General features: G+C 53.6%; 1 pseudogene; it reads right to left on the reverse strand.

The window, feature by feature from the left end:
- Positions 1-1,402: 1,402 nt before the first annotated feature.
- Positions 1,403-1,494, reverse strand: LOC138379931 (small nucleolar RNA U13; annotated as a pseudogene).
- Positions 1,495-15,024: the final 13,530 nt, after the last annotated feature.

Below are 15,024 nucleotides of genomic sequence, written 5' to 3' on the forward strand. Positions count from 1 at the left end.
TCCGCCGCCTAGCCCGCCGCCGCCTAGCCCGCCTCCGCCGCCTAGCCCGCCGCCGCCGCCGCCTAGCCCGCCGACGCCTAGCCCGCCGCCGCCGCCGCCTAGCCCGCCGACGCCTAGCCCGCCGACGCCGCCGCCTAGCCCGCCGAAGCCTAGCCCGCCGACGCCTAGCCCGCCTCCGCCGCCTAGCCCGCCGCCGCCTAGCCCGCCGCCGCCGCCGCCTAGCCCGCCGACGCCTAGCCCGCCGACGCCTAGCACGCCGCCGCCGCCGCCTAGCCCGCCGACGCCTAGCCCGCCGACGCCACCGCCTAGCCCGCCGAAGCCTAGCCCGCCGACGCCTAGCCCGCCTCCGCCGCCGCCTAGCCCGCCGCCGCCGCCTAGCCCGCCGACGCCTAGCCCGCCGACGCCTAGCACGCCGCCGCCGCCGCCTAGCCCGCCGCCGCCTAGCCCGCCGACGCCGCCGCCTAGCCCGCCGAAGCCTAGCCCGCCGACGCCTAGCCCGCCTCCGCCGCCGCCTAGCCCGCCGCCGCCTAGCCCGCCTCCGCCGCCTAGACCGCCGCCGCCTAGCCCGCCTCCGCCGCCTAGCCCGCCGCCGCCGCCGCCTAGCCCCCCTCCTCCTCCTCCTCCTCCTCCTCCTCCTCCTCCTCCTCCTCCTCCTCCTCCTCCTCCTCCTCCTCGTCCTCCGCCGGTTTCGTGCCGGGATCCCATGGTCCTTGGGGTTGACCAGATGTCCCGTCGCACTTAGTCTCTGCGGGGCTGGCCCTATCGATGCTATGGAGGGGGATCACCGCCAGGGGGCGCTGCGGTTGCGGGCTTCTCGACTCCCTCTCCTTCCCCACCCCTCCGCTCGCCCGCTCCTCCTTTCTTTACTCCCTATCGCCCCGCCCCCTTTTTTCTCCACACACACGCAATTATCACGCTCACGAACTATCCCGGGACCTGGCGTGACTTTCATCGCAATCTCCCCCCCCCCCCCCCCGGACACACACACATAGAGACACACCCTCCCGGCAGGGAGCACCCTGAGTGGTCGTGCAGATGTCGCTGCTGCATGCGGCCTCCGCATGGGTTCGCTGGTTGACCAGATGTCTGGTCCTTGGGTGGTTGACCGGATGTCTGGTCTGTGGTTGTCATCCTGACAGGGAGGCTTTGGGACGGATTTGGTCTCTCTGGCCTCGCTGCCCCTAGGGGTCACCCTGCGATCGGTATTCTTCTCGCGTGGGGCGAGGGGGCGCTCCGGAGCATTCCTCTCCTCTCGGAGTTTCTGTCTGCAGTCTCTCGACTTGCTCTCACTCCCCTACCCTGCTGTGTGACTTTCTTTTTGGTCCTTTCATTTTATCTATTCTCTCTTTGCCTTTTCCTGCCCGCCTTTCCGCTCCCCCCCCCCCCCGGATTCATGGTTTCACGTCACGCGGGTGACGTGCCGACACACCAGGAGGCCCTTCTCACACGTGCGCGTGAACACGCAATCAACACGTTTATGAACTAGAAAGGGATCTGGTGTGACTTTGCTATTATTTCCCCTCCCCTCCTCCCCGCGCTGAGAATGAGTTTCCCCGGGCTCGTGTGCCCGCCTGGGAATCGGCTGCAGACGCCATGGCCCCGGGTCGACCACATGTTGCCCTGGGGTCCACCAGATGTCTCTGGCGAATTGGGGCCCTAGGGTGCTTGTGACGGTGTGGTCACTAGGTGTCGCTCTGGGCTCAGTATTCTTCCTTCTCGCTGTGACTTTGGTCTCTTTTTTTCGAAATTTCTTTCTTTCTTCCTCTTTTGCCCTGTTTCCATTTTCCCTTCTTAATCTCTTTCTCTCTTTTTGTTGCTTTTTTTCCACGGCAGATGGGTGATGTGTGTGTGGAGGAAACGCGGCGTCAGGGAGAAGACACATCTCACACGTGCTCGGGAACACCCGATCGTCACGCTTCTGAGTACCGACCGATGGATCTGGTCCCGAATTTTTTAATAGTTTTCTCCTCTCTCTCTCTCTCTCTCTCTCTCTCCCTCCCCCCCTTCCTTCTCTTTCCTTTCTCTCCCTTCCTTTCTTTCTTTCTCTCGCTCTCTCGCTCTCGCTCTTCTTTTCTTTCTGACAGAGTCTCTCGTTCTGTTGCCCTGGCTAGAGTGCCATGGCGTCAGCCTAGCTCACAGCAATCTCAAACTCCTGGGCTCAAGCGATCAGACTGCCTCAGCCTCCCGAGTAGCTGGGATTACAGGCATGTGCCAGCATGCCCAGCTAATTGGATATACGTGTGTGTGTGTGTGCGTGTGTGTGTGTGTGTGTGTGTATATATATATATATATATATTTTTTTTTTTTTTTTTTTTTTTTTTTTTTTGAAACAGAGTCTCACTCTGTTGCCCAGACTAGAGTGCCGTGGCGTCAGCCTAGCTCACAGCAACCTCAAACTCCTGGGCTCAAGCGATCCTACTGCCCCAGCCTCCCGAGTACCTGGGACTACAGGCATGCGCCACCGTGCCCGGCTAATATTTTTCTGTATATATTTTTAGATACTGTTTCTGTATATATTTTTAGATATATAGTTTCTTTCTATTTTTAGTAGAGATGGGGGTCTCGCTCTTGCTCAGGCTGGTCTCGAACTCCCGACCTTGAGCGATCCACCCGCCTCTACCTCCCAGAGTGCTAGGATTACAGGCGTGAGCCACCCCGCCTGGCGTGTACGTTCTGTATTCACAGACAGACGGAAGGCAGGGAGAATGTTACCCTTTCAAAGCCCGCCCTGCTCGCCTCTCAGCCCACCGATGGCACTCTGAATCCCGTGGCATTCCTTCACTCAGCTGAATTCTTCAGCACCCGACCCCCCCCCCACCCCACCCCCGTGCCACGGGAGTTCGTTCTCATGGCAGAGCCATCGAGGCTGTTGCCACACGTGTTGTAGGTGCCTAGGCAGACTGTGCCCTGGCCCCGAGGAGGTACGGAACCGCCTATCGCCTCGGGAGGGAGGGACAAGATGTGTCCGTGTCCAAGGCGACGTCCTGTCGATCACGAGGAGGCCTGCAAAGGCTCGTATCTGCCAGGCATTGAGCCACATCACATGAAACACCGGTGTGTTCCTTCACTTAGGTGGTGTCGCGTGTTGATACTCACAGAGGATGATAAACCCACTCGCATGCCGGCTGAGCCCCCTGTGTCTCCTCCTCTATCCACTGAGGGAAAAAACCGCAACGAAAGGTAGAAAACCACAGGGGGGGAAGAGAGCCCGTCGCTCTCCCTATGTGACCGTCCGGAGTGCTCGTTCAGATGGGAGGAGGTGTGTTTGTGTGTGTGTGTGTGTGTGTGTGTGTGTTTCATTGATTTTGGTGCCATCTTTTCTCTGCAGCTGCGTCAGAGGACAGCGATTTTTCCGATTTTCACTCCGCTGAGTGAATTGCCTTTTGAAGAGAATGTCCACAGGAAGCCTACGGTCCTCCCGCGGGGGTGGCCCTCCTCTAGAAATGAATCTCGTTTCTTGAACGGAGGGGACTTGTTGACGCCATCATGCTTTCGGGACGACTTCTCAGACGCTAGCTTTGGACCGCAACATAGGTGCCCCCGACATTGCCTCAAGGGTTCCGTGGTGCCTCCTGTCAAGAGACCCCACCGACCGTCCCCAGCCTGCCCGCTCAAGGGAGCCGGGCCCCTTCTGATCTGTCCGCCCGCCGGTGAAGCTCCCTCCCGAGGGTCGGAAAGCCCACCTGTTTCCCAGTTCGGTTGAATGATGGGGCACCCGGGCAGGGCACTGGCACCGAGTGACTCCATTCTGAGTCTGTCTGCTCTGGGGGGCGGGGGCGGGGGCGGGGGCGGGTGGGGGGGGCAGTTCCGTCTCGACCCGGTGGCCTCCTACCGACTGACTCGATGGGACGGACCATTCTCACTCAGGATCGTGTACCTTCTTGGCCTAGGCACATCCCGGCACTTAAAGCCACTTTTCGGGGACACTCTCCCACGTACAGATAGATGGCCTGCACGAGTGCTCTTCCTTTCTCGAAACACTGGAAATCTGTCCTCAATTTTACCTGACCTACCTGACGGTGTGTGATAAAGGAGCATAGAACCCTCAGCCACCCTCCACCTTCCCGCTGTCCCGAGAGACAGTGCCGAGCGTGAAATTCTATCCCTGACTCTCTGTGTCCACCGGAACGTGGCCTGACTGCAGTGACGTCAGCTACGTCAAGTCGTTCTCTGGGTAGGGAAAGAACTTAACCAGATAGGCCCTATCGGTCGCTTCTCTGTTCTGATAGTTTTGTGGCAGCCATTTCTTTCCCCCTCTCTTTTCTTTTTCTGTCTCTCTCCCCCACCCCCACCCCCAAATTCTTTCTACGAAGACGTTTAGGATGTCAGATTCTGGCCACATGCCCCCCCTAGGCATACGGGGGCCAGCATAGACAAAGGTCTTCGGTACCAAGTGTTCATTCCACGGTGACAGATATTGCCACTCTTGTATTGACCAGGGCGAGATGGTGAGTGGGTCAACTCTGAAACTCCCTGTACTCTACTTCTCTCTTGGGTAGGTCCCTGCCCCAACCCTCCGGCTTCTAGCACACACCCAGGGGCACTCTCTCCTCTCTGGATAAAGTTCCAGATGATCCGATCCGCTCCGAGGAGGAAGGGGAGCTGGCCGGGCCACCCACTGTGCGCCCCACCCCCGTCAGTCATAGGGTCCGTTCTTTTCAGGATGACACCGGCAGCGGTTGCTGGGTGTCACCTAGCGGCCACTTTGATCAGACCTCGGGATCCGGAAAGTCAGGTGACGTTGGGAGTTTAAGAGCTGACTCCCGGGAGGTGTGGAGGGCGGGGAGGAGAGCACGGTCCGGACGGTCCCACCCTCTTCTTCCCGGGCCCCGCAGCTCTGGGCCCGCCCGGGGCAGCCCTAGCCTCTAGCGGGTCTCCGCCCACCCGCCCTGTTGTCTGCGGGAGGCGCCCCTCCTCCCGCTCTCTGCCTCCTCCCGGGACCGTAGGCCTCTGCCCGTCGTCTTTTTTATTTTTATTTTTTCCCTTTTGTTTGTTTCTCTTTTATCTTGTGTTTTAGGCTTATCGAATATCATATCGTATAAAAACTTAAATCACAGAATGAATTATATTAAGTAACAAGATGTGGCTTTTTATCCTACGCCGAGAACGATGAATTTTTCTCTTCGTGTCCATTTTCCTGTCCTGGAAGAAATACAAAGTTGCTCGTGATACTTCCCCATCATCTTCCAGTTTCCCCGACTGTCAACACGATGTATTCGATCGTATATCTTTGTGTGTGCACGTGGGCGCCTGTACCTATTTCTTTTCGGCATCAGTCTCAGGTCTTTTGGCACCTAGGGGGGAAAAAGGAGAAACCAATAAAGGACAGAAAGACGTTCTGTCGTTTTACGCTCCCCACCACCACCACCACCACCACCACCACCACCACTTTTGGGAGCTTGTAGTCTGGCCTATGTCCCCAAGGCAGGTTAAATCTTTTCTTAAAACTCCCAAGTGGTCCCCTGCCCCGCCCCCCCCCCCAGGTGGGCGGCCGGCAGAGTTCACAGGCTTTGTTTTTGGCAGAGCCTGGACGATTGAAATAATTAACCACAATCAACGCTAAAGCTGAGAACCCCTCCCCCCCTCATTAAAAGCTCTGTATTTCTGCCTAGCCCTATGTTCGGGGAAATTCGGAGGCTTGAGATGGGAAGGTCTACCCTATTTTCTCCTTTACCGGCAAAATAGACTCTCTCTTTCCTTCCTCCTCAAACAGCTTGTCCTCGTTATTCGGCCTCGTGGGCAAGTGGCCGAGCTTTCGGTAACACCAAGTCTTGTAAGTTGTGTTGTGTTATCGGTCTTGTTTTCTTTCTTTTCTTTTCTTTTCTTTTCTTTTTTTTTTTTTGAGACAGGATTTCTTTCACTCTGTCCTCTCCCAGGCCGCCTTGGCCTGATTGTAGCTCACAGCAAGCTCCAAATCCAGGGCTTAAGTGATCCTCTCTGCCTCAGCCTTCTGAGTAGCTGGGACTATAGGCAAATGCTGCCACACCCGCCATAATTTTTCTTTTTTTTTTTTTTTGTTGGTAGAGATGAGGTCTCATCGTGTTACCCAGGCTGGTCTCCAGCTGCTGGGCTCAAGTCACGCTCCCGTCTCTGCCTCCCAAGTTGCGGGGATCACGGGCATGAGCCACCATGGCCAGCCAGGTTATTTAAAGGTGATCGCTTTGCTATCCTGATACAAAACCCCAAATGTGCGAGTTTAAGGCACCAGACGGAGGGAGTCTCCACACTACATCGTCACGAACATTGAGGGTGGCTCACGAAACAGCTGGGATGTGGCCACACAGTAGTGATCGAGGAGATATATTCTAGTGGGATAGCAGAAATATAGAATGTCCTGAAGACACTAAATGTCGGAATGCCACAGCAGTCAATGGCTGACAAACTTCCATTCCATCGTGTCATGGTAGGCGGCTTACTTTTCTCCTGCTCCCTCGGTATGATTAAGGCCTGACGTAGAAAATGTCTACGTCTCATCCAAATCCATCGAGACGATGGAAGGGGGAACTGGGAGAGGAATAAAGAAAAACAAGAGGGGGAGAAGGAGGAAACTGCCTCCCCTGCCCCCATGCTACCCAATTAATAAATGAAGAATGGCCTCTTCCCTCCTCTTCCCAACCCCTAACTATGCCTGGAGGTGTATCGTAGGCCACAGTCCTAAGAAATGTACAACTACTGATAGTAATGGGAAGAAATGCAGTCTAATAGGTTTCTGTGCAGTGGGACACCTGGCCAGGGCACTTACGGTGAATGGAGCTTGCAGGGCGGGCGGGAGGTTGCTCTGGGTGAGTCTGTGAGTTGGCGGTGAGTGGTGAGTGAATGTGAAGGCCTAGGACATTACTTACTGTAGGTTTTCATAAACCCTGGACACTTAGGCCACACGACATTTACCTTTAGAAATTTCTTTCTTCAATAATACATTAACCTTAGCTTACTGTAAGTGTTTTCACTTCATAAACTTTTCCATGGTGGTTTGGCTTTTTTTTTGTTTGTTTGTTTGTCTGTCTGTTTGTTTGTTTGTTTGTTTTTCTTTCTTTTAAACTTTTGGACTCTTTTGCAACACCACGACTTAAAACACAAATGCGTTGCACTGTTGTACACAGATATTTTCTTTCTCTGTGTCCTTATGTGTTCCGTAAGCTTTTTCCTACTTTTAAAGTTTTTATCGTTCTATGCACTTTTCAAAATAATAAAAACTAAAACGGGGGGGGGGGTGGGAGAGGGAAGGAGAGAAATACACACACATGAATATGTTTCCCAAGTGAACTGAGGAAGGGGGCCGAGTCAAGGTTCTCAGGGAGCCACCAGTGATGAAACGGTCAGGCTCAGAATCAGCATTGCAGAGTGGCTGCAGAGCCGGGGGGCCTGGACTGGCTACCTGGACGACACTCCGTGTTTGGTAACTTGGCGAGTCATACATCCTCTTGAGCCTCAGCCTCTTCATCTGCAAATGCAGAAATCATGGTGCCTACCCCACAGGGATATTGTGCAGAGTGAAAAAGCAAATGCAGGCAAAGCCCACAGAAGCACGCGTGGTAAACAGTAAGCCTTTAATCGTGGTCACAGTCGTTGTTATAGGATCATCTTCCTATGTCCTTGTCTTTTAAAGATTAGCAGAACCTCCCAGAAGATGAGAATGGGCTCCCCCTGAGCAAGTCTCGGCTGTAAAGTCACAGGCATGTTGAGCATGTGGCACAGAAGGCAGAATAAAAACCTGATCCCGGAACATTATGTTCCTGCAGGACATGAAATCATTGAAGGTATGGGAAATCCTACCTCATATCCGTTTTACTAGAACACCTATGATTGCGTACGCACATGGACGCACGCGCACGCGCACCCCAAACTTTTTGAGCTTCACAAAACAGCGTAACCAAGGAACACACTATGATGCTTCTTAGCGATCTATTTAGGCCCAGGTTACTCGTCACTCTGAGCCTGCCTCCTTATCTGTCCAATGAGAATAGTGTTTGTCACAATTATCGTCATCGTCATCCTACCTAACGCTTCTGGTAAAATTGAAGTGTGAGAACACCCGCTAGACAGAAAATCCATGTTATCTCTCAATTTTTCTTCCTCCTGATTTCTATCTGAATCTGTGAGCTCGCTTTGGTTCACTTCGGTTTTTCAAGAGGCTCCGGTTACCTTCTCTCCCACCTATATCGGATTGGGTCTGACGGAAGAAAGAAGGAAAAAAAAAAAAAAACATAGTAAAGAAAGCAGAACAACATTTGTTTCTGAAGCAACCGATCAAACATTGCTGATGAGCCGGTCTTTTCTATTTCAGTAAACCAAGGAGGCCTATTGTCACGAGGATGTGAGGGGCCCGGGTAAGATTGGATGATTACCCCTAAAGGAGACAAAGCAGACAGACTATGGCACATGTGATCTTAGCAAAGAGAATAAACAGTGACCTCTCTGCCGAGTTGGGCCTTAGCATACCAAAGGGAAATAAAGGTGTAATAGGATGCTCAATTTTTACTCTGGAAACAGAGGTTGGTTGGGCACTGAACTGAGAACACTGAATTTTTTACCCTCCTTGATATTCACATAGGCTTAGAGGAGGCAAAAAAAAAAAAAAAAAAAAAAAAGAATACTGAGCCTATAAGTCATCCCTAAAACTCGGATTTTATGTTCCCTTGCCTTTTCATAACTGAGCAACACACAACATTAAAGAATGGACACAGGCCGGACGCGTTGGCTCAGGCCTGTAAACTTAGCACTCTGGGAGGCCGAGGCGGGAGGATCGCTCAAAGTCAGGAGTTCGAGACCAGCCCGAGCGAGAGTGAGACCCCCCCGCCCCCGTCTCTACTAAAAATATAGAAAGAAATTGTCCAGACAACTAAAAATATATAGAAAAAAATTAGCCGGGCATGGTGGCACATGCCTGTGGTCCCAGCTCCTGGGGAGCCTGAGGCAGGAGGATCGACTGAGCCCAGGAGTTTGAGGTTGCTGTGAGCTAGGCTGACGCCACGGCACTCACTCTAGCCCGGGCAACAGAGTGAGACTCAGTCTCGGGGGGGGGGGGGACCCAAAAACAAACAAACAAACAAACAAACAAACAAACAAAAAAACTGGAAGGGACACAGACTTCCACAGGTTTGTGTGTGGCCCCTTTTACTTATTAACGCTACAGGACCTTAATTATTTGTGCTCTGAATCTGATATTCAAATTATCCTTGTGGCCAACGCGTTTGAACAGTAGATGGTAGGGGAAGAAGAGTTCACCTCCTGAATAGATGACAAGTAACGGGAGTACTGGTGAAATTACAAGTGGCTTACGTTTACACACTGAAAATCCCAGTTAGCCGCTACCATGAGTTCAAAGAAGAGATCTAAATTTCTGACCCTATGACCCTAAAAGATATTTCCTCCCATGGTGTCACAGATAAAAATAAAACTGCATCCTAGCACTTTGGGAAGCCTAGGGGGAAAGGATCGCTTGAGGCCAAGAGTTTGAAGTTGCAGTGATCTATGATGATGCTACTGCACTTTAGTCTGGGAAACAGAGTGAGGGCCCGTCAAAAGAAAAAAAAGAAAAAGACAAAAAGAAAGAGAGAGAGAGAGAGAGAGAGAGAGAGAGACAGAGACAGGAAGACACAAGGAAAGAAAGAAAGAGAGAAAGAAGAGAGGAGAAGAGAAGAGAAGCGTCAATCTATCCATTGCATTTTCTACCCTTTAGGTGACTGGGCTTCAGCAGGGTGATGTGATCTGACAAAGTTCATGTTGCTAAGAAATAAAGCACTGGAGTTCAAACTCTGAGTTTTCAAAATCCAGCATATCCCCCTACCCACCATACCGTGCCACCTCTGAGAGTGGATATCTCACAGAGGAGAGCTGTGGAGGCCATTCTTGGACAGACAGAGTCAAGTAGTGGAGACCATGGAGTCTCTGCTCTGCAGCCAGTCTAGAGACATATGGAGCCATTAACACTGCTTGTGAGGAAAATACCATGTCATAGGGAAACAGAAATATTTTCCGCCTTAGGCAGATACAATTTAGGAAAAGACCCGAAACCCCTCTTCTTCTAACAGTGCTTTCTGGTCAGATGCTGACCCCTTCGATTCACAGATTCAGATACATCATTCAATGCAAGCATTGTCAACAAGTCACTCTTTGCAGCTTTCTGAAATTTCTCGCATATAGCATACTTGTAAAGATGATCACTTATGTGAAGACACCACCCCTCCAGAAAAACAAAAACAAAACCAAAACAGAAGCCCACTTTTCTCTGCTGTGAAAATCAAGATCAGCTTTTATGAGATCCACTAAATTCACACAAGAAGTAAAATATAATCATACTGATATATGCAATTTTTCTCTTAGAACAGAATGCATGGTGCTCCTTATCGTCTCAGATACTGTCAACAGAAAGCACGCGGTGGATGAACAATCTCCGTGAGCTTTTCTACAGAGATGGGGTGGGGGTGTGTGTGTGTGTGTGTGTGTGTGATAAATAATGAGGGTTGAGGAGCAGATAAATGACTGGGGGAAAACAACAACAGCAACAACAACAAAAACCACTTCCTGGTTCCTCGATGCAAGCATTCATTTAAAGGGGATACTCGTATGTATACCTAGGTGGAAAGTGGAAGCAGCTTTAAAAAAAAAAAAAAGAAAAATTGCTGCGAGCCCTGGTTATGATACGGCAATAAGCGCTAGCTCTTGGAAGGTGTAAAACATATTCACGGTGGCTTACGCCAATCTGGGATGTACAAAGACGAGCTTGAGCACCACCACCAACCAAAAATATGAATGAATACCTGGCTAGCGATCAGGATCAGACATAATAGAAAAGAAAAAGCTCCCAAGGCTAAAATAATGTGAACACGATTGACTCGTCCATGGAAAAGAACCCCAAATCACTGCAAAATAATTTAAAGAGTTTTATTCTGAGCCCAACGGCCGTGATCATGGCCCAGAGAGCTACGCCCAAGAAGCCTTGAGCAAGCGGACCCATTGTGGTGGGGTGGGTTACAGTTTGGCTTCATACATTTTAGGGAGACAGGAATTACATGTAAAATCACAAATCAAAACATGGAAGGGGTACATTGGTCTGGGCTGAAAAGGCAGGACATCTGGCAGTTGGGGGGGGGGCGGGGGAGGGAGGGTGCGGTGTTTACAGGTTTACAGCTGGGTTTAAAGATTCTTTGATTTGCAATTGATGACATAAATGAACCTCTGCCTAAAAGCTTTGCATCATGTTTTCAGTTAAGGTAAGGAGGTCTGCTAATCACAGACAAGCCACTGGACAGTTTACCCAAAACTCAAGTGCCCTGTAGTTCAGTAAACGGTTGGCCTGCTAGATATGCGTTAAGCTTTGTCTTGCCTGGCCTTAGGCCCGTCGGACATTCAGTATCTCATTGTTATAAAATCTGACTCCATCAGGGAGGGGTGTCTGACTTCCCCTGTCCTTGCGGGGCAGCAGCTCAGGTTTAAGGGTTTTTCTAGGGTTCCCTGGGCCAACCACGGGACGGGTCAGCTGGCGGTGGCGGGCGGGGGGCGGCTTAAGATTTTATTTTAGTTCATAGACTCCAGAAATGGTGTTTCCCTGGCAAAGACACACGAGTTCATGAAAAGCTTTCATTCAGTTGGTCTGGCTCCTCCCTGAGGTCGTCTCCCTGCCCCCCACTCCTCCCATCCCCTGGGGCCGGAGCGGGGGGGGGGGGAGGAGGGGTGAAGGCCCAAGAGGAGAGGCGCGTGGGGGAGGTGCCGCTCCCAGAACCAGAGACTCGTCTGGGCCCCACGTAACCCAGCCACCGCGACCGCTTCGCCCGAGGAGGTGCCCAGCAAGTCGTGCTTCTGCCCCTCGGGATTGCCTGCGGGCTGGGGGCGGGGTACGAGCTCCCGGCCCAAGAGGGAAACCCCTAGCCTGGCCGCACAGATGGCCGGGCCCCCGGCGGAGCCCTTCCGCCGTTTTCCACCCCTCCTCCACTCACTGCGCTGACTGCGCATGCGCGCTCGCACGTAGCCGCCTCGGGCTTCTCTCGGGCGGAGCCGCTTTCAGCCGCGACCCCGCCCCGCGAGCTGACTGCGCATGCGCGCTTGCACGTAGCCGCCTCGGGCTTCTCTCGGGCGGAGCCGCTTTCAGCCCCGACCCCGCCCCGCGAGCTGCCGCTTCCAGGCGGCACAGCGCATGGGGGAGGGGACGGAGCTCTAAAGAAATCAGTCCCCTCCGTCTCCTGCCTCAGGAAAAGCCCCAAACCCTTGGAGAACTGCCACCCACCGCCACTGCCGTGTGTGTGTGTGTGTGTGTGGGGGGGGGGGGCGGGGGGGCTGGGTCTTTACTTTGTGTCCTCCTTGTGGCCCAGTCCAAGGCGGCTGGGCTGCCAAACAGATCGTCTCGAGAGGGAGGCAGGAAGGGCCCAGGTCTGGACAGGGGTGGATTGGACCCCTCCACCCTGGGGTGTGGACTTGTGACCGAAAGCTCAGCTGCTTGTCCACGAGGCCGAATAACGAGGACAAGCGGTATGAGGAGTAAGAAAACAGAGAGTCTACTTTGCTGACAAAGGAGGAAATAAATAGGGTAGAGCTTCTCAGTCTCAAACCCCCAAATTTCGTGAACATAGGCCTAGGCAGAAATACAGAGGTTTAAAAGGAGGGAGGGTTGGTTCTCAGCTTCAGGCAATTACTGCAGTTAGCTGTTCTAAAGGTCCCGTCTCTGCTGAGAAGAAATCCCTTGAACTCTGTGGGCCGCCCACCCTGGGGGCCACCTGGAGTTATAACCAAAGAGTTAACGTGCCTCAGGGATGCAGGCCGGGCTGCAAGTTCCCAAAAGCCTGGGGGAAGTTTTAAAAAGACAGAAAATCTTTCTGCCCTCTTCCCCTCCCACCCCCCCACAAAGCCATTTTCTCTGGTGCAGACTCGGCACCCTCCCTGCCCCCCCCCTCCCCGTGCAGGCCTGTTTGTCCTCAATCATCTGTGAGGTTCACGAGGAGGAGATGCTCTCTCGCTCTCCCCACCCTCTTTCTTCCCTTAGGAAATCCTCAGCGCTGTTCCACACACTCAAGGTGGCGGGCCTGCTCCGGCCACCAGCCACCTCTTGTGCCACCTCCCGCCCCCCCCCCGCCCCCAACGGAGTAGGTGTACAGACAGGAGCACACTTTACCGGAGGGCGCCTGGGGATGAAGAGTTGTGGTGGCCAAATGGGGGATGCGGGGCGGGGAGGAGAGTGGCTGGCATTTGGCAAAGAGTGACACGGAGTGGCCATCCAGGCTTGTCTGAAAAGTGGGACTACGAGCCTGAGAGCGCCGACGGAGTCGATGGACATGGTCACTGCTGTGGGATGTCTCTTTTACCACGATGTAACACCAAAGCAAACCCCTGACCCGCTGGGTCGGAGAAGGCCTTGTGGGCAATTTAGAAAAGCCATGGCGTGGCCATTTGGAATACTTCCTGCCTCTCCGGGAATCAAAAATTAGAAAGGACCATGGGTTCTGTATTAACGTACCAAAGGCAGGCAGAATTTTAGCCTTTTAAAGCCTGCCCTGGCCCTATCTCAGCAAGGCAGTGGCACCCCAAGTTCCGTGACATTTCTGCACTCGGCGGCTGACTTCTTCAGCCATCTGTTGCGATGCCCCTGCCAGGTGGCCACTCACTCGCCCCTTCAGTTCAACCCTTGTACCAGAAAGTGTTGCCTTCTTCCTAACCCCTATGGGGGGACCGGGGGGTGACGTGTGTGGGGGGGGGGTAGTGGAAATGGGCAGACCCCACAGGTGCAGCCTCTTCCAGGTCATAATGGGCCTGAGGCAGCGTGGGATTCCCCCGGAAGGGAGGCAGGGTGGCACTACGGCACCGAAGCCTGACGCCGGCGGCCACGTGGATGGTGGGGGACACGTTAGACCGCTGAGATGCAGCCACTGAGAGCCACCCCGCAGCAAGAGGTCTCTCTGGCAGAGCAGGCACTGAGTCCGCAAGTCAAGACAGCTGGGAGGCCTGGGAGACAGAGGCCCTGGATCTCAGGTCCCGGGGTGGGGGCGGGGGGCAGTGCCAGTGCCTGGAGAGAGAGAGAGCCCAGGCTCCAGAGGCCATGATGGGGCCTGGTGGGCAGGGCCGAGGAGGTCAAGGCCGGGTGTGGTGGGGTCCGGGATGAGGGGCTTGGGGTGACGGGCAGGGAGAACGACCCGTTCACTCAGACGTGCCCTCAGAGGAAGGCAGAGGTGCGTTTTGCCTTCCTCCGGCTAGGGGAACGCTCGGCATTTCTTTCCTTCAGAGCTGGGTTGAACCGGTGTGGCATCTGTTATAGTACGGAGTGCGAGACAGGACAACCTAGAGACCGAATTGAGCCAAGTCATGAGTCCACATTAGCTGGCCAGCGACCACCCCCTGCCCTGTTAGGGTACAGGTACAGAGAATGGCCCCGAGCCGAAAAAAGCAGGAAGGTTTCAGACTATCCTAAGCTAGAGCTCCGTGACTTTAGGCACGGCGGTTGAAACAACACTATACCACCTACTCCGCAGCTGTGTGGTCCGGGACCAGCCTCGGGCCCCCGTTTCGTTTCGGTTACAGTCTTTAAGCGAGCAGGTTTACAGAAACAGATAGCTCCAATTAAGGAACATTCTTTCAGGCGTTAAGCAAGCACAATCAATTTTACGACAGGCAGCTGGAAAGTTTAAACACTTAGTTACAAGTTAATTGCTTTGTTTTATCTCCGCAAGGTACGTATTTCCAATTACAGACATAGGTCAAGCGGACATCGGTCACCTAGCGAGCAAGCATAAGTTTTCAAGTGGGCCTTTACAGCGTCCAGACAGGCCTCGGTCCAGTTATTGTGCATTCTTTTTGACCACTTGGAAAGCTACTAGCACCGTTCCGGGCCTCACCTCACTCACGCGGAACTACAGAGTGATGACCTGGGGTGGGTGGGTGGGTGTGTGTGTGTGTGTGTGCTCCCTCCTGTGGTGGGAAGGGTGATCTGCTCGCCCACCCGGCGTGGTGTCCCCCACCCCTGCCCCATCTTGGCGTTTACAGAAAACAAACACGAACACAAGAGAGGGAGCCGGAGGAGGAGGAGGAACATATGCTGCT

The sequence above is a fragment of the Eulemur rufifrons genome, unplaced genomic scaffold (assembly GCF_041146395.1).
Source record: "Eulemur rufifrons isolate Redbay unplaced genomic scaffold, OSU_ERuf_1 scaffold_230, whole genome shotgun sequence".
Classification (NCBI taxonomy): Eukaryota; Metazoa; Chordata; class Mammalia; order Primates; family Lemuridae; genus Eulemur; species Eulemur rufifrons.